This window comes from Chiloscyllium plagiosum, unplaced genomic scaffold (assembly GCF_037043375.1).
Source record: "Chiloscyllium plagiosum isolate Xiang-an unplaced genomic scaffold, Cpla_swu_hap1 HiC_scaffold_39, whole genome shotgun sequence".
Classification (NCBI taxonomy): domain Eukaryota; kingdom Metazoa; phylum Chordata; class Chondrichthyes; order Orectolobiformes; family Hemiscylliidae; genus Chiloscyllium; species Chiloscyllium plagiosum.
In genome coordinates, this window is record NW_028270177.1 from 58,697,578 (window position 1) to 58,717,793 (window position 20,216).

General features: G+C 45.1%; 1 long non-coding RNA gene across 1 annotated transcript; it reads right to left on the minus strand.

The window, feature by feature from the left end:
• Positions 1-604: 604 nt before the first annotated feature.
• Positions 605-17,472, minus strand: LOC148138714 (uncharacterized). Its single transcript, XR_015753814.1, has 4 exons — positions 17,371-17,472; positions 16,059-16,136; positions 13,731-13,839; positions 605-642 (listed from the first exon to the last, which is right to left on the minus strand). It is a non-coding gene; the product is annotated as an uncharacterized LOC148138714 (long non-coding RNA).
• Positions 17,473-20,216: the final 2,744 nt, after the last annotated feature.

A 20,216-nucleotide genomic window follows, 5' to 3' on the forward strand; every position in this document is an offset into this window, starting at 1 on the left:
CTCACCTCACTCTGTTTACACCCAACTCCAAAACACTCTCATTGAGCCAAGCAGCCCTCACAGTGCAGCCCTGTCGTTTTCAATGTCTGCTCATACCTACATTGCCCTCAGCCTCCTGTACTGTTCTAATGCATCTCAATGGGAGCTCAGGAACAGCATCTCATCTTTCAATTCAGCCCTTTGTAACCACAGAGTCAACATGGACTTCAGCAGTTTCTGGATGAACAGACAGTTGTCAGAATCTGGAACTTTCCACCTGAAATGGTGTTGGAATTTGAGTCCACAAGGAAATTCTATGAGAAGCTTGCAGGGAATTGGAAGTCGGGAGTTTACAGGTTATCATGAAGTGGGTGACTGGGACTATATCTGGCATTTGGATAAATCTATGCTCTCTCTCAGGCCAATACCTCCTTCCACAGCTGCAGGGCCAAGAATTGAACACATACCCAAAGGGTGCTCTGACCATGAACTTGAACATCTTTCTGCTTTTTGCTTGACAAAACTATTGGTGACATTTTCCCAGAATGAACAAACCTTTCTCGTTCCACAGTTAAATGCCAATGATATTCAGACCCTGATGACTCTGCTGACTGTAGAAACTTGTTTTTGAGATCCCAGTCTCAATTATTCTCAATTAATATCCTAGAAAATGAATTCGCAAAACAAAGCTCACAATCAGTGCAAGGTGAATAGTGAAGGCGAACACTTCTCTTGGTATGTGTTTGATGTGTAAACACTCCTCTTGAAATCACCCCGCCCCCCTCCCCAAAAGAGGACATGTGCCTGCGCCTTGCTGTACCTTGCCCCAAATAAAGATGGCGGCCATAACCCAGGACCGCTCACTGCCTGAGGCCCACAGCTGTTTTCCCCTTTGCTGCAAACGTGGGACCAAGATTTTCTAATTCAGATTAACGACCTACACAGAGTGTAACTAAACCCTCCCAGTCTACACTGATACATCTCATTCGGTTTCTGCTGCCACTCTTCCCTTTCCGCCTCCTGCACACACCAAGGGTCATCACGGGTTCTGTGACTCTTCAGCAGAACCGAAGACAGCTGGGAAAAGTAGAATCCCTATAGCGTGGAAACGGGCTCTTCGGCCCAACAATTCCACACCCACCCTCTGAAGTTCATCCCACCCAGATTCATTCCCCTCCCTATTACTCTCCATTTCCCCGGACTAATGCACATCCCTGAACACTACGGGAAATTTAGCTGGGCCAATTCACCGGACCTGCACATCTTTGGATTACAGGAGATAAGGGTTAAAGAGTAAATAATAAGTGGGGACAGAGTGCAAAGAGAGACAGGAACATTTGTAAAGACAAAGGAGTGAATAACAATCTGGTGGGAGGGTGGAAAGCTGTTAGTGGAGGAGACAGGAACCTGGTAGCATCTGAGTGGCGGTGGTGGAAATGGTGACTGATGAGTTACATTGTGGCTGCAAAAAGGTCCCGGAGCTTCAAGTTGCCTGTCACTTTAACACACAAGACTGTTCCCAGGCCAACATCTCTGTCTCATGCTTACTGCAGTGTTCCAGTGAAGCTTGATACAAGCTGGCAGAACACTCCAGAACATACCAAATGGTCTCCTATTTCAAGGACTGCAATTTCCCCTCCCATGTGGTCAACAATGCCCTCCAGTGTATCTCCTCCCCTTCCCACACCACTGCCCTTGAACCCCACCCTTCCAACCCCAACAAGGATGGGATCCCCCCACTCCTCACCTTCCACCCAGATACAACACATCATCCTCTGCCATTTCCACCACCTACAATCAGACCCCACCAGAGATATATTTCCCTCCCCTCCCCTTTCAGCATTCCACAGAGACCATTCCCTCTGTGACTTCCTCATTAGGTCCAAGCTCCCCACCAACCCATCCTCCACTCCCAGCACCTTCGCTTGCCACTGCAAGTGGTGTAAAACCTGTGCCCACACCTTCCCCTCACCTCCATCCAAGGCCCAAAGGATTCTCCCACATCCAGCAGAGAATTCCCTGCCCACCCAAACACCTCAACTATTGTGTCCTTTGCTCTCAATGTGGTCTCCTCTGCACTGGGGAGTCAGGACGCCAACTTGTGGAATATTTCAGGGAATATTTCTGGGGCACATGCACCAACCAACCCCACCACCTTGTGGCCGACCACTTCAGCTACATCCCCTCCGCCGCCACGCTGCCAAGGACATGCAAGTCCTGGGTGTCCTCCACCCCCAAATCCAAGCCACCCGACGCCTGGAGGAAGAACACCTCATCTTCTACCTTGGAACCTTTCAACCACACGGCATCAAGGTTTCCTCATCTCCTCTCCCCCACCTCATCACAGATTCAACCCTCCAACTCGGCACTGGCCTCCTGAACTGTCCCACCTCTCCATCTTCCTTCCCAATTATCCATTCCACCCTCTCACCACTACCCCATCCACATCTACCTAGTCTCTTCGTAGCTCCCTTCCCCCCAACCCCAAACACCCCTCCCTATTTATCTCACAGCCCTCTTCCCCCAACTCCCACATTTCTGATGAAGTGCTTACATGCCCAATATGTCAATTCTCCTGCTCCTTGGATGCTGTCTGACCTGCTGTGTTTCTCCAGCGCCACACTAACACAAGCTGGAAGAACAACGCCTCATCTCCCAGTCGGGGACCCTACAATCCTCTGGCTTCAACATCAAATTCAATAATTTTAGGTCCCGAACTCTCCCACGTCCTAGTGTCTTTGCCCCTTACCCCACACACCAGGCCTTTTTATTACATAGCCTGGCATTACACACTACCTATGGTTAGCCACTAACAGTCCCCATAAACAGCTATTCACCCTCCCCCTTTGTCCACTCCTTTGTCCAACTGCTCCTATCTCTCTCTTTGGACTCTATCCCCCCCTATCATTTACTCCTTAACCCCTACCTTCTGCATAAAAACCAACATTTTTTTCTCAGTAGCATCAGTTCCTGAGGATGTCACCGAATCCAAAATGCGAACCGATTTCACTTCACAGATGCTGCCAGATCTGCTGAGCTTTTCCAGTACTTTCAGTTGTTGTGTGTGATTTACAGCATCCACAGTTCTTTCAATTTACCCGGAGAATCTAATTCAGTTCTAGCAGACTGAAACAGTGTTTATCAACCCTCCCATTCCACACTAACTCCATCTCTCTCCCTGTCTCTGCATTCTCTCCCACTCCCTTCACACGCACTGAGTCCTCCCTCACAGTGACACTGCGCCTGCAAAGCTGATGGTCATGTGTTGGCCTGCTGGACCCACCCCTCATTCACTCCCATTGGCTGGAGGATCATGCCAACTCTCCGATTGGTCTGAAGCTGTGTCAATCAGCCAGGCCCCATTGTGACCTGAGTGGTGGGATCCTCCAGGTGCATCAGAGGCTGAGGGGTGACCTCATAGAGGTTTATAAAATCATGAGGGGCATGGATAGGAAAAATAGACAAGGTCGTTTCCCTGGGGTGGTGAGTCCAGAATGAGAGAGCATAGGTTTAACATGAGAGGGGAAGAATTTAAAATGGATCAGAGGGGCAATTTTTTTCCCCTCCGAGGTTGGTGCGTGTATGGAATCTTCTGTCGGGAAGTGGAGGATGTTGGTACAATTATACCATTTGGCATCTGGATGGGTATATGAATAGGAAGGGTGCAGAGTGATATGAGCCAAGTGTTGGCAAATGGAACTTGGATTAGGTTGGGATATCTGGTCAGCATGGACCAGTTTAACCAAAGGGTGTATTTTCATGCTGTACATCTCTACAGTTCTGTCCTGTGATGAGCTTCATCATTCACAGTGAATGAGGCAGTATCACAGAGCACAGGGGCTGGGAGCTATTCAGCCCATTGGGGCTGTACTCTCTCCCTCTGGAGATGGTACCAGTCAGTTCCAACTCAACTCCCATTTGGACATAGCCTTCCAAATCCTTCCTTAAAAAGTTAAATTTCAAATTTGTTTTGACAATAGCTCCTGAATCTGCATTCAGCCGTCTTTCAAACTGTTCCAGATTCTCAGAACTTAGTGAGTAAAATAATCTTCACATTTTTAACCTGCATAATTTGCCAGTTACCTGAAAGTAGTTACTAAAAATTGTGACGTTAAAAATTTCTCACTCTGTCTCTCTATAAATGAAATATCCTGGAAACAAATCAACTACTGGTCGAAATCACTGCTTAACCTTCTCAGCTCCAAGGAGAATTGTCTGACCTTCTGCTAACTCTCCATAAAAGAGAAACCTATCTTAATTTTAATTTATTAGTGTCGTAGAGATGTACAACACAGAAACAAACCCTTTTGTCCAAATTGTCCATGCCGACCAGATATCCTAAATTAATCTCGTCCCATATACCAGCACTTGGCCCATAACCTTCTAAACCTTTCCCAATCACATATCCAATGAGATGCGTTTTAAATGTTGTAACTATACCAGCGTCCATACTTTCTCTGGCAGCTTATTCCATACACGTATCACGTTCAGCTTGAAACTTTGCCCCTAATATCCCTTTTCAATCTTTTCCCTCACGCCTGTGCTTTCTAGTTTTGGACTCACCTAAACAGGAATAAGACCCTAACTGTTTACCTTATCCATGCCCCTCACGATTTTATCAACCTCTATGGTCACCCCTCAGCATCAGATTCTCCAGTGAAAACAGCCTCAGTCTATTCAGCCTCTCCCTATAGCTCAATCCCTCAACCCTGGCAACATCTTTGCACATCTTTTCTGAATCCTTTCAAGTTTCACAATATCATTCCGATAGTGGGGAGACCAGGACTGAAAACAGAATTCCAGAAGTGACTGAATCAATGCCCTGTACAGCCGCAAAATGACGTCACAACTCCTGTACTCAATGCACTGACCGATAAAGGCAAGAATACTAAACACCTTCTTCACTACCCTGCCTATCTATGATTCCACTTTCAAGGAACTGTGAACCTGCACTCCAAGATCTCTTAGTTCAGCAACACTGCCCAGGACCTTCCCATTAAGTGTAGAAGTCCGGCCCTGATTTGCTTTTCCAAAATGCAGAACCTCACATTTATCAAAATTAAACTTCATCTGCCACTCCTCAGCCCATTTGATTGGAGTCTCATTGTACTCTGAGGTAACTTTACTGTCCACTGCACCTCAAATTTTGGTGTCTACTGTAAACCTACTAACCATAGCTCCTATATTCACATGGAAATCACTGATATAAATGACAAAAAGCAGTGGACCCAGCACCCAGCCTGACAGCATTTTGCTCACCACAGGTTTCCAGTCCTAAAAGCACCCTCCACTAAGACACTGACTGCTCAGCAAGGTTAGTGCTCATGGAATACAGGGAGAACTAGCCAATTGGGATCCAGAACTGGCTCAAAGGCAGAAGACAGAGGGTGGTGGTGGAGGGTTGTTTTTCAGACTGGAGGCCTGTGACCAGTGGAGTGCCACAAGGGTCGGTGCTCGATCCACTACTTTTCGTCATTTATATGAATGACTTGGATGTGAACATAGCAGGCATAGTTAGTGAGATGACACCAAAGTTGGAGGTGTAGTGGACAGTGAAAACAATTACCTCAGAGTACAACGGGATCTTGATCAGATGAGTGAATGAGCTGAGGAGTGGCATTTGGGGAAATCAAATCTTAGCAGGACTTATACACTTAATGGTAAGGTCCTGAGGAGTGTTACTGAACAAAGAGACCTTGGAGTGCGGGTTCATAGCTCCTTGAAAGTGTAGCCAGGTAGATAGGATAGTGAAGGCGGCATATGGTTAGAACATTAAGTATAGGAGTTGGGAGGTCATGTTGTGGCTGTACAGGGCATTGGTGAGGCCACTATTGGAATATTGCGTACAAATCTGGTCTCCTTCCTATCGGAAGGATGTTGTGAAACTTGAAAGGGTTCAGAAAAGATTTACAAGAAAGTTACCAGGATTGGAGGATTTGAGCTCAGCTGGGGGTTGAATAGATTTTGAATAGACTGGGGCTATTTTCCCTGGAGCGTCGGAAGCTGAGAGGTGAGCTTATAGAGGTACATAAAATCATGAGGGGCATGGATAGGATAAATAGACAAAGTCTCTTCCCTGGGGTGGTGGATCCCAGCACGAGAGGGCATAGGTTTAGGGTGAGAGGGGAAAGACTTTAAAGAGACTTGTGGGGCAACGTTTTCACAGAGGGTGATACGTGTATGGAATGAGTTGCCAGAGGAAGTGGTGGAGGTTGGACGAATGCAACATTTATAAGGCATCTTTTTGGGTATATGAATAGGAAGGATAAGGGCCGTGTGCAGGCAGGTGGGACTACATTGCGTTGGGATATCTAGTCAGCATGTACTGGTTGGACTGAAGGGTCTCTGCTTCTGTATTGTACATCTATGACTCTTTGATCTTCCAGCCAATTTTGTATCCAAATAGCTAGCTCCGCCTGTATTCTATGGTGTTGAACTTGCTAACCAGCCTGTTATGTGGAACCTTGTGTCTTTCTCAAGTCCAAGTTAATGACTTCCATGCACAAAGCCATGCTGACTATCCCTAATCTTTTCTTGCCTTTCCAATGACATGTAAGTTCTGTTCCTGAGAATCCCTTCCAACAACTTGCCTGCCACTGACTTCAGACTCACCGGTCTATAGTTCCCTGGATTTTCCTTACTGCCTTTCTCAAATAATGATTTGGAGATGCCAGTGTTGGACTGGGGTGTACAAAGTTAGAAATCACGCAACACCAGGTTATAGTTCAACCGGTTTAATTGGAAGCACACTTCCAAATAAACCTGTTTGACTATAACCTGGTGTGTGATTTTTAACTTTCTCAAATAATGGCACCCATCTTCCAGTACCTTGTCTGTGGCAATTGATGATACAAATATCTCAGCGAGGGGCCCAGCAATCACTTCGCTGGCTTCCCACAAAGTTCTGGGATACACCTGCTCAGATTCCTGGGATTTATCCACCTTTCTGCTTTTTAAGACATCCAGTAGCTCCTCCACTGAAATATGAACAATTGCCAAATTATCGCTATTTATTTCTCCAAACTCTCTAGCTTCCATATCATTTTTCAGTAAAAACTGATGTGAAATACTTACAGAATCTCTCCCACCGCCTGCGGGTCCATAGACAGCCTTACTGATTTTTGAGGGTTGCTATTCTCTGCCTGGTTACTCTTTTGTCCAGCCATCTCTTTCCCTGGAAATAACCTCCCGCAAACAAATTTTGCAAGTTCTTACCTTGTGCCATCGAAATTGTCCAATTTAGAAGGCTACCTATTAGATCTGGTCTATTATTTTCTGTAACTATTTTAAAGCTAGTAGAATTATCAGAGAATCCAGACAGCGTGGAAGCGGGCCATTCAGCCCATCACATCCACACTGAACATCAGAGCCTTCTACTCTACCCCTATAACGTTGCAATTCCAATGAGCAATCCACCTGGCCAGCACATCCCTGAACACTATGGGCAATTCAGCCTGGATAACCCACCCATCCTACACATCTTTGGACTGTGGGAGGAAACCAGAGCAACCAGACGAAACCCAAGCAGACAACCACAACAAGGTGATCATCCCTTTCTTATTTCCCAATTCTATCCAAGTAACTTCACTGGAAATACTCCCAATATCCTCCCTGAGCACAACCATAAAGGTATCCCTAATCCAAAACGCCATTCTGCCTCCTCTCGTCGCCCTTTCTATCCTTCCCATTGCACCCTAGAACATTAAGCTGCCAGTCCTATCCATCACTGAGCCACGTTTCTGTAATATCCATGATATCCCAGTCCCATGTTCAAAACCATACCCTCAGCTCATCTGCCTTCCCTGACGGGCCTCTTGCACTGAAATAAATGCAGTGAAACAGCTCTGTCCCACCTCGTTCTGTGCCTTGCCCTTGCCTGCCTTGACTGTCTAACTTCTCAACTGTACCAGCCTCAGACATACCTCTTCTCTCACTATCTCTTTAGGTTTACCCCCCACTCCCTCACTGGTTTAATGCCTCCTGAGTAGCACTAGCAAATCTCCCTGCCTGGATATTAGACACCTTCCAATTCAGGTACAATCCATCCTTCTTATGCACGTCAATTCTACCCCAGCAGAGATTCCAATGATCCAAACATGGCAATCCTTCTCCCCTGCACCAGATCCTTAGCCACACATTCATCTGCTCTATCCTGCTGTTCCTACTCTCACTAGCATGTGGCACAAAGAGTAATCCAGATATTACTACCCACGAAGACCTACTTTCTATCCTCCAGGACAATTTGCTATATTCTATCGTCAGGACCTCATCCTTTCCTCTTCCGTTGTCATTGGTACTAATGTACAATGAGCTCCCACTGATCATACTCCCTTTTGAGAATACTCTGCTCCCTCTCCGAGACATCCTTGTCCCTGGCACCAGGGAGGTACCACCCATTCTGATGTCTCACTGTCAGCTGCAGAAACGGCAGTCTGTGCCCTATACCAGCGAATCCCCTGTCACCATCGATCACCAGGAACCTCATATACCTCACATTACATTGGAGCCAGTCTCTATACCAGTACCTTGCTTGTCAGTGCGATATGCCCCTGAGAGTGTGACCTCCGACGCTTTCCGAAACAGTGTACTTGTTTGAGATCAATCAGCCGGGCCCCATTGTGAGGTGAGTGGTGGGATCCTCTCTCTCCCTGCCCTGTGATGAGCTTCATCATTCACAGTGAATGGGGCAGTATCACAGAGCACAGGTTCTGGGGGCTATTCAGCCCATTGGGACTGTACTCTCTCCCTCTGGAGATGCTGCAAATCTATCCCAACTCCCCTCTCACTTGCCCAAAGCCCACTAAGTCTTTCCTTAAAAGGTAAAATTATAAATCTGTTTGAGAACACCTGCTGAATCTGTGTCCAGCTGCCGTTCAGCCTATTCCAGGTGCGCAGAACTTACTGAGTGAAATAATGTTCCCATTTGCACTCTGCATTATTTGCCAGTTACCTGAAAGAAGATCCAAAAAATTGTGATCGTGCTAACAATTCCTCTCTCTCTGCAAATTAATTGTTTGGAAACAAATCTGCACCTGGTCCAAATCACTGCTTAACCGTCTCAGCTCCAAGGACAATTATCTGTGCTTCTGCTAGCTCTCCACAAAAGAGGAACGCATCTTAATTTATTAGTGTCATAGAGATGGACAGCACAGAAACAGACCTTCAGTCCAATTCTTTCATGCCGACTCGGGATCCTAAACTACTGGAGTCCCATTTGCCAGCTATTGGGCCCTATCCCTCAAAACCCATCCCATTCACGGATGCCTTTCAAATGTTGTAATTGTATCAGTCTCCACTACTTCATCTGGCAGCTCATTCCACAAACACACACCACACTCTGCTTGAAAACGTTGCCCCTTAGATCCCTTTTAAATCTTTGCCCTCTCAACTTAAGCCCATGTGCTCTTGTTTTGGACCCACCTCACCTGGGGGGGAAAGACCCTGGCTGTTCACCGTATCTATGCCCCTCACGATTTATAAATCTCCATAAAGTCACCTCTGTCTTTGACTCTTCAGGGAAAATAGCCCCAGTCTCTCCCTGTAGCCCAAATCCTTCAACCCTGGCAATGTTTTTGCAAATCTTGTCTGACTCCTTTCAAATTTCATAACATCCTTCCCAAAACAGGGATATTCGAACTGAAAGCAGAATTCCTGAAATGGCTTAATCAATGTACTGTCAAGCCACAATATGACGTCCCAGCTTCCGTATTCAATGCATTGACTAATAAATATAAGCATACTGTACACCACCTTCACTTGTCTGCCTACCTGCGACTCTACTTTCAAGGAACAATGAACCTGAACTCCAAGGTCTCTTTGTTCAGCAACACTCCCCAGGACTTTACCATTAAGTGCATAAGTCCTGTCCTGATTTGCCTTTCCAAAATACAATAGCTCACATTTATCTAAATTGAACTCAGTCTGCCATTTTTCGTTCCAATGGCCCATCTGAACAAGATTCTGTTGTATTCTGAACTAACTTTCTATACTGCCCACTACACCTCCAATTTTAGTGCCTTCTGACCATATCTCATATATTCACATCCAAGTCATTTGTTGAAGGCCCCAATATCCATTGCTGCAGCACACTGCTGCTCACAGGCCTCCAGTCCACAAAGCAACCCTACATCACCACTCTGTCTCCTACCTTCAAGCCAGTTTTGTATCTAAATGGCTCGTTCTCCCAGCATTCCATGTTATCTAACCTTGCTAACCAGTCTGCTTTGTGGAACCTTGTTCAATTCCCATGTAGACAACGTCCACAGGCTGCCATCATCAATTGTCTTTGTCACTTCTTCAAGAAACAAAACACACTCAAGTTAGTGAGACACGATTTTGCACAAAGCCACTTTAACTCTCCCTAATCAATTCCAAATACACGTATATCCTGTCCTTTAGAATCCTTTCCAACAACTTGCCTGCCACTGACTTCAGGCTCACTGTTCTCTTGTTCCATGGCCTTTCCTTACCACCTTTTCAAAAATAATGGCACCTCACCTGTCGCTATCAATGATACAAATATCTCAGGAGAGGCCCAACAATCTTAACGGAGGACAGAGGGGGTTAGGGAGGATATTCCAGAGGTTTGTGTCCTTGGCAGCTCCAATTGTGGAGTGATGTAGGTGGGGGATAGCTGTCAAAGGAGACAATTAGTGGTTAATCGTGGGTAGTGTGTAATGGCAGGCAATGTGATAACAATGTGTGTGAGTTAAGGGTTGGAGGGGTGGGGTTCAAGGGCAGTGGTGTCAGAAGTGGAGGAGATACACTGGAGGGCATTGGGGTTGACCACATGTGGGGGGAAATTGCAGTCCTTGAAATATGGTCCATTTGGTATGTTCTGGAGTGTCCTGCCAGCTTGCATCAAGCTTCACTGGAACACTGCACCTAAGCATGAGACAGATATTGGCCAGGGAACACGCTCGTGTGTTAAAGTGGCAGGCAACCGGGAGCTCAGGGTCTTTTTTGGCCTGAGAGGGAGCATAGATTGATCCAAATTGCACTTCATTTCTTTGTAGGAACTGTCAGATTTAGTCCCAATCACCCAATTCATAATGTTAACCTGTAAACTCCTTATGGACTCGAATCCTAGCACCTTTTCAGGTGGAATGTTCCAGATTCTGATAACTCTGTTCATTGAGAAAAAGATGCCCTAAGATCCCTTTTAAATCTTTTCCCTCTCATCTTAAGCCTGTGTCCTCTAGTTCTGAACCCACAGAACCTGGGAAAAAGTCCCTGACTGCTCACCTTATCCAGGTCCATCATGATTTTATAAACATTTATAAGGTCACCTCTCAGTCTCTAACTCTCCAGGGAAAATAGTCCCAACCTATTCAGCATTTCCCAATAGCTCAACCCGTCCAACCCTGGCAAAGTCCTTGCAAACCTTTTCTGAAACCTTTGAAGTTTCACAACATCATTCCGAGAACAGGGAGATTGGAACTGAAAACAGAATCCCAGAAGAGCATTAATCAATGTCCTGTACAACCACAATATGACGTCACAACAGCTGCATTCAATGCATTGACCAATAACGGGGAGTGTACCAAACACTGCATTCACTACCCGCCTACCTGTGACTCGACTTTCAAGGAACTATGAACCTGCACTCCAATGTCTCTTTGTTCAGCAACACTCCCCAGGACTTTAAGTGTATAAGTCCTGCCCAGATTTGCCTTTCCGAAATCCAACAGCTCACATTTGTCTAAATTGAACTCCATCTGCGCCATTGGCCCATCTGATCAAGATCCTGTTGCATTCTGAACTAACCTTCTTCACTGTCCACTACACCTCCAATTTTGGTGCCTTCTGTAAACCTACTGACCATACCTTACACATTCACATCCAAGTCAATTATTTAAGGACCCAATATCGATCCTTGTAACACACTGCTGCCCACAGGCCTCCAGTCCGCAAAGCAACCCTCCATCACCACCCTCTGTCTCCTACCTTCAAGTCAGTTTTGTATCCAAATGGCTTGCTCTCCCTGCATTCCATGTTATCTAACCCTGCGAACCAGTCTGCTTTGTGGAACCTTGTTGAATGTCCACATAAACAACATTCACCGCCTGGCTTCATCAATTTTCTTTGTCACTTCAAAACATTCAGTTAAGCTAGTGAGACACAATTATGCATGTACAAAGCCACATTGACTCTCCCTGATCATTCCTTACCTTTCCTAATAGATGGATATCTTGTCCCTCAAAATCCCTGCGAACAACTTGCCTGCCACTGACTTCAGGCTCACTGTTCTCTTGTTCCATGGCCTCTCCTTACCACCTTTTTAAAATAATGGCACCTCACCTGTCGCTATCAACGATACAAATATCTCAGGAGAGGCCCAACAATCACTTCTAGATTTCCAGAAAGTTCTGAGATACACCTGATCAGGTCCCAGGACATTATCAACCTTGATGCCATTTAAGACATCCAGTACCACCTCCTCTGTAACAGGGACACTTTTCAAGGTATCTCTGTTTATTTCTCCAAACTCTTGAGTTTCCATATCCTTCTCCAGTAAAAAATGACATGAAATATTTGCATATCTTTCCCACTCCCTGTGGTTCCATAGACAGCCTTGTTGATCTTTAAGGGGTCCTATTCTCTGGTCCAGTTAATCTTTTGTCTGTGATATATTTGTTTAATCTCTTTGAATTCTACTTAAACCAGTGCCTGAAGCTATTTCATGTCTTATTTTTGCTCTCCTGATTTCCCTCAAGTATAAAAGCATGATCCTGTACTCCCAATTCCTCTGATTCTGCCATATCTGCTCCAAGGAGGAGCAATTCCACCCCAGGACATCCCAGAAAGGCCTCCTACTTCAAGGACCACAATTTCCCTCTCACTTGATCAACAATGCCCTCCAATGCATACCCTCCACTTCCTGCACCTCCACCTTTATCCCACCACTTCAACCACAATAAGATTATAACCTTGCAATCTTCACCTTCCACCCCACTAATCTCCAGATACAGTGCATTAACCTCTGTTATTTCTGCTACCTAAAGTCGGATCCCACCACCACAGACATATTTCCCTCTCCATCCCTATCTGCGTTCCACAGAGACCATTCCCTCAGCAACACCCTTGTTAGGCCCACCCCCTCCCACCAACCCATGCTCCACACCCTTGACCCTCCCTTGCCGCCACGGGAGATGTAAAACATGCGGCCACACCTCCCTCTGACCTCTGTCCAAGACCCGAAAAGGATCTTTTTCACATCAGGCAGAGATTTCTCTGCACATCCCAAAACCTCATCTACTGCATCTGGACACTATGGGAAATTTAACATGATTCATCCAACTAACCTACACATCTTTGAACTGTGGGAGCAAACTGGAACACCCGAAGGAAACCCTCACAGACACTGGGGAGAACGTGCCAACTCCAACACAGAGTCGCCCGAGGCTGGAATCAAACCCAGGTCCCTGGTGCTGAGGAAGCAGCGCTAACCACTAAGCCACAAGATCTTTGGTGCTGATGTGCTGCCCCACTGATAACTCAGTCACTCACCCTGCCTCATTTTCTAAGTGGCAGTGATAATGGAGTGAAATTATCGCTAGACCGTTAATCCCGAGAAACAGATAACGCTCTGGGGACCTGGGTTTGAATCCCATCACGGCAGATTTTGGAACGTGAATTCAATAAATATCTGGAAAAATTAATTTTGTGACAACAATGAATCCATTGTCAATTGTTGGGAAATCCCATCTAGTTCACTCATGACCTTTAGGGAAGGAAAATGCCATCCTTACCTGGTCTGGTCTGCATGTGACTCCAGACCTATAGCAACGTGGTTGATTCTTAACTGCCCTCTGGGTAAACGAAGCAATAAATGCTGGCCAAGCCAGTGACAGCCTCATCCTGTGAATGAATAAAGAAAACAGGTCAGGTTTTGTTCCTTCTCTAGTAGGTACATTCTACAAACTGAATCTGAAATGTTCTCGTACACACTGAACAAATACCTTTCCATCCAAGCCCTTAACACTACAGCACTCCGAGGCCATATTGGTAAAGTTAAAACTCCTTATCATTGCATCCATATTATTCTTACAGATAACTGAGGTCTCCTGGTAAAATTGTGTCTCAATTCCCCGCTGACTATTGGGACAGAGTCTATAATACAATCCCAGTAAGATGGTCATCCCTTCCTTATTTCTCAGTACCACCCAAGTAACTTGCCTGGATGTACTCCCAGGAATATCCTCCCGAAGCCCAGCTGTAATGTTATCCCTAATCAAAGACGCCACTCCCCCTGTACTGTTGCCCCCTTTCTATCGCATCTACACCCTGAAATATTAAGCTGCTAGTCCTATCCATCCCTGAGTGATGCCTCTGTAATTGCTATAATATCCCAGTGCCATGTTCAAAACCATACCCTGAGTCCATCTGCCTGACCTGTCAGGCTTCTTGCACTGAAATAAATTCAGTGTAACTGGTCCGTCCCACTTTATTCTGTGGCTTGCTCTTGCCTGCCTCGACAGTCTAATCTGAACAGTACCAGCCTCGGACATACCTCTTTTCTCACTATCTCTTTAGGTTTATTCCAACTCCCTCACTGGTTTAATGCCTCCCGAGTGGAACTAGCAAATCTCCCTGCTCATCAGGACCCCATACTTTCCCCTTCCTATGCCATTGGTACCAATGTACAATGTCCTCCCACTGGCTATTCTCCCCTTTGAGAATATTCTGCACCCTCTCCAAGGCATCCTTGACCCTAGCATCAGGGAGGCACCACCCCATTCTGATGTCTCACTGTCAGCTGCAGAAATGGCAGACTGTGTCCCTGACTAGAGTGTCCCCTAACACCGTCGTTTGTTTGGAACTGGGTATACCTTACATTATGTTAGAGCCAGTCTCAGTTGCAGTAACTTGGCAGTCAGTGCTATATTCTCCTGAAAGTCTATTACCCCCTACATTTTCCAAAACAGTACACTTGTTTGAGCTGGGGATAACCACTGGATATTCCTGCAGTACTTGCCTACCCCTCCTAGCTTTCCTGGAGGTAACCCACCTACCTGACTGTATCTGCAGTATCCTGCAATCCTGAGACTGCCACCTATCACACCCCTGACCCCTGTCAATTCCTCACTGCCTTCAATCACTCCTTCACCAATCCATGTGATCTGATAGGATTTGCAAAAACACTTCCTGCTGACACAATCATCAGGATCATTGAAACTCTCTCTAAACTCCAACATCCGACAGGAACAGCATACAAATCTACAACAGGCCATCTTTCTGCCTTAACAATCTACAGACCAAGACAAAGGCACAGTCTTACTGCTCGAAAAATACTCCCGAGAATAACTTAATGCTTACGCTTTATATTTTAAACATTTAAACAACAGACCGAAAGACATGAAAAAGAAACCCTCACCTTTCTCACTATTAATATAATAAAACCGTCTAAAATGGATGTTTCAAGAGACTGAAACCCACTGAGCTGATCCTGGCTGTGAGCAGCTCAGAGAGCAAGGTCTCTCTGAGGGCAGCTATGAAATGTCACTGTTTGTTTCTCTTTTCTCCAAGCTGCATTTCCAGAGAGGTTTATACCTTCACAAGTAGTCAGCTGGGAGAGGTCACTGCTCAGTTTTATTCACTGGAGGTTGCCTTTGCTGCCCAGACCAGTATTTATTGACCACCTTTATGTGTCTTGGAGAAATGGTGGTGAACGGCCTCCCTGAAATGCTGCAGTCCATATACACCACAGTGATGTTTGGACAACAATCCCCCACTAGACCCACATCCCTCTCAGTCTCTGTAATCCCCCTCCAGCTTCAGAAATTGCATGTGTGTAATTTTACCTCAAATTGTACACGTAGAATGATGGAGCTTTTTTTAAAAAAATACATTGCTAAAAAGGGAGGCAATGGCCAGATGATATTCTTGCTAGACGAGTAATATGAGCAATCTTCCGAGGATTACGGTTAGATGGTAGCATCATGGCTGATGGTGGCATCTGATATCAATAAAATCTCGAATGAAAAGGCTAATGATGACCATGAAACTATTATCGACTGTTAGGAAAAAACCCATCTGGTTCACTAATGCCCTTTAGGGAAGGAAACTGTCATCCTCACCCGGTCTGGCCAACATGTGACTCCAGACCCACAGCAATGTGGTTAACTCTCAACTGCCCTCAGGGTAAACATCCACATCTGAGTGAATAAACAAAAAGAGATTTATATTTAAATCACAGAGGAAAGCTTTTTTAAAAATTGTGTTTTCAAACTTTAAAAAAAAAAATCACCTTGGTCGGATGGCACTATAGACGCTGCAATAATCAGGGAGAACATAAGGAACAAATATACAGAGAGATCTCCGATATACAGTCACAACAGTAAGGTTATAGTAGTAGGTGATTACGATAGTGTGAAAGGTTTGGTTGGTAAAGAATGTGTTAAATGAGTTCAAGAAATGTTCTTTATCAATATTTAAATGTTCCTATCAGGAAGCAAGCAACACCTGACCTTTTCTTGTCTGATCAGACAGGGCAAGTGACGGAAGTGATAGGACGGGAACAGTTTGGGTGAGAGGTAATTGTGGGCACTATGGAGAAATAGTTGTGTAATCGATAACTACAGGTGAGCTGCCTGATGACTGGAGAGTGGCTAATGTTGTACCTTTGTTCAAGAAGGGGTATAATGAGCAGCCTAGGAACTGTAGACCTCAGTGGTGGGTAAGCCGCTGGAGGCGATTCGGAAGGATAGGATTTGCATGTATTTGGAGAGTTAAGGAATGATTAGGGACACTCACCATGGTTACTTAACAGGGTGTCTCACAGACTTGATGGAGATTTTTAAGGTAGTCACCAAGAAGATCGATGAGGGCAGAGTGGCAGACATTGTTTATTTGGACTTTAGTAAAGCCTTTAAAAATGTTGTGCAGGGGAGACGAAGTTGTAAAGTTCGATCCCATGGGATTCAGCAAGAGCTTGCCAACTGGATACAAAATTAGCTTAACAATAGGAGACAGTAATAGTGGAGGGTTGTGTGAAAAACCAGCAGTGTTCTCCAGGAATCGGTGCTGGGTCCATTTTTGTTTGTCTCGTGTGTGGATGGTTTGAATTAGAATATACAAAGCATGGTTTGTTTGTGGGTGACATCAAAAACTGTTAAGGTAGACAGTAACAAAAGGTTATCCACGAATACAGAGGGATCCTGATCAATTGGGTGAATGGGCTGAAATGTGGCAGATGGAATTTAATTTGAATAAATGTAAGATATTATATTTAATAAAACAAACATCTCCTTTAGCCTCATTTAATTAATTACACTAATTAAAAGTAAGGCCTTGAGAAGTGATGTGGAACAAAGAGACCGAGGAGTTCAGGTCTTTGCAGTTTGTATCACATGTAGACAGGGTGGTTAAGTGGGTGTTTAGCACGCTTACCTTCATTGCTCAGACCTTTAGGTATAGGAGTTGGGACACTGTCATGAGGTTATACATGATGTTGGTGAGGCCTCTTCACTGTGTTCAGTTCTGGTCCCCCTGTTAGAGGAAGGATGTCATTAAATTGGAGAAGGTTCAGAAGATGTTTCCCAGGATGTTGCCATGAACGGAAGGATTGTTTTAGAAGGAGAGGATGGATAGGCTGGGATGTCTGTCACTGGAGAGCAGGAGGTTGAGGGGTGACCTTATTAGAGGTTTATAAAATCATGGAGTATGTAGATAAGATGAATGGCTGCATGGGAGGGGGATTCAAGACACCGGTGCATACAGTTTGAGAAGAGATGACAAAGATTTTAAAAAGACATGAGCTTTTCTATTTTTGCACTTATGGGTTGAACTTCCAGAGGAAGTGGTAGCTGTGAATACAATTACAATACTTAAAAGATATTTGGATAAGTACATAAATAGGAAATATTTGGAGGGATATATGCCAAGCAGAGGCAGGTGTGATTAGTTTAGGTGGAATTATAGTCGACATGGATTGGTTAAACCACAGGGTCCATTTCCATGATACATAACTTTGAAACTCTAACTCTCGGTGTCTTCATGCTCACAACTCTCCCTATCACTGTCACCTCATGAAGCTTCACAACTCTTCCTTATCTCTGCTATCATAAGCATCTTTGTAACATCCTCCAATCACACAATCCTCCCTATCTCTGTAATCTCGATCCCCACAAATCTCTCTGCTAAGTGCCTTTCTGTAATTCCAGCCTTGAGGATAGCCCATTTTTAACTCAGATTCCTGCACCCTGAGCTCCAGCATTTCCTACTAAACCTCTCTGCTCATTTGCCTCCCCAAAACATTAACCAATCATCTATCATCTATTCTAATATCAAAAAGGTATGAGATGATCGCAGTGGGCATGTGTGCTTGATGACCAATATGGAGAAGATGGGGGCATTGTGTTCAACAGTTTAATACCAGAGACTCTGACCCCACTGGCTGTTTACCCTCCAGTTCCACAATGTCCAATAACCTATCCATGCTATCGCGGATCCTGGCACCAGGGAGGTAACATACTATCCTGGATTCATGTCTGTGGCCACAGAAGTGCCTGTCTGTACTCCTGACTATTGAATCCCCGTCACTCTCTTTCCTCCTGTTCTTTGCAGAATCCGAAGCTGGATACAGTATCTGTTTGATAACGGGATGATCAGTGGGAACTCCTGCATTTCCTTCCTGAGCCTTTTACTTGATCTGATAGTCATCCATTCCCTTTCCTAACTCACTGAACGTGCTGTCCATAACATCCTCAGTATTGCAGATGCTCCACAGTGAGTCCACTCACAGCTTCAGATCTGAAAAGCAGTTTCCCAGTAACTGCAGATGGGCACACTTCCTGCACATATTGTCGCCAGGGACACTAGAAGCATCCCTTATTTCCCACATTGTACAAGAGGAGAACACCGTGGATCTGAGGTCTCCTGTAACAATGTCTCTCTAGATTCAGCTAGTTCTCCTATCGCGAGAGAACTTAAATGAGCTAGCAACCTTTCTTCACTTCAAGCATGTCCATTATAATCTAAATCCCCGACCTTTACTTAAGCTGACATGTTATACTTTAAAACCTGTTACAAAATATTCAGCAGGTATCTCATAAAAATTGGCTATTCCCATTGGGGCCATGTGAATTTCTGAATGGCCTGAACTAAACCTGAGTTTCAGCTTCACCTTCTCCCTGTCTCACCTCATTGTTTTCACCCAACTCCAAAACACACTCACTGAGCCAAGCAGCACTCTCAGTGCAGCCCTGTCATTTTCAGTTGTCAGAATCTGGAACATTCCACCTGAAAAGATGCTGGAATTTTAGTTCATAAGGAATTTTAATGGGTAGCTTGCAGAGAACCGAAAATAAGGAGTTTACAGGTTAACATTACGAAGTGGGTGATTGGGGACTAAATCTGACAGTTCCTGCAAAGAGATGAGGTGCAATTTGGATAAATCTGTGCTCCCTCTCAGGCCAATATCTCCTTCCTCAGCTGCAGGGCCCAGAACAGAGCACACACCCAAAGGGTGATCCAGCCACAAATTTGTCCATCTCTCTGATTTTTGCTTTACAAAAGTATTGACGATTAGATTTAGATTACTTTACAGTGTGGAAACAGGCCCTTCGGCCCAACAAGTCCACACCGACCCGCCGAAGCGAAACCCACCCATACCCCTACATTTACCCCTTACCTCACACTACGGGCAATTTAGTATGGCCAATTCACCTGACACGACACATCTTTGGACTGTGGGAGGAAACCGGAGCACCCGGAGGAAACCCACGCAGACACGGGGAGAACGTGCAAACTCCACACAGTCAGTCGCCTGAGGCAGGAATTGAACCCAGGTCTCAGGCACTGTGAGGCAGCAGTGCTAACCACTGTGCCACCGTGCCGCCCACTAAATGATATTTTCTCTCAGACAGAACAGAAAAACCTTTCTGTTTTCACAGTTAAATGCCAATTATATTCAGGTCCTGATGTCTCTGCTGACTGTAAAAACCTGTTTTTGAGATCCAAGTCTCAATTAATATCCCATAAAGTGAATTCACACAACAAAACTCACAGTCAGTGCAGTTGTGATGCTTCTGAAGATATTCTACTCACAAAAGCTGCTAACAATGGGATTTCATCCTGGAACAGTTCGATTTGGCTGAGTTCCCTTTTGCATTAGGCAGTGAGGAATTCCCAATGAATTCTGGTCAGGGATTAGCACTGCTCAGTGGTTAGCACTGCTGCCTCACATCGAACTTGGGTTCGATTTTTCTCTGTGAATTTTGCACATTCTCACCTTG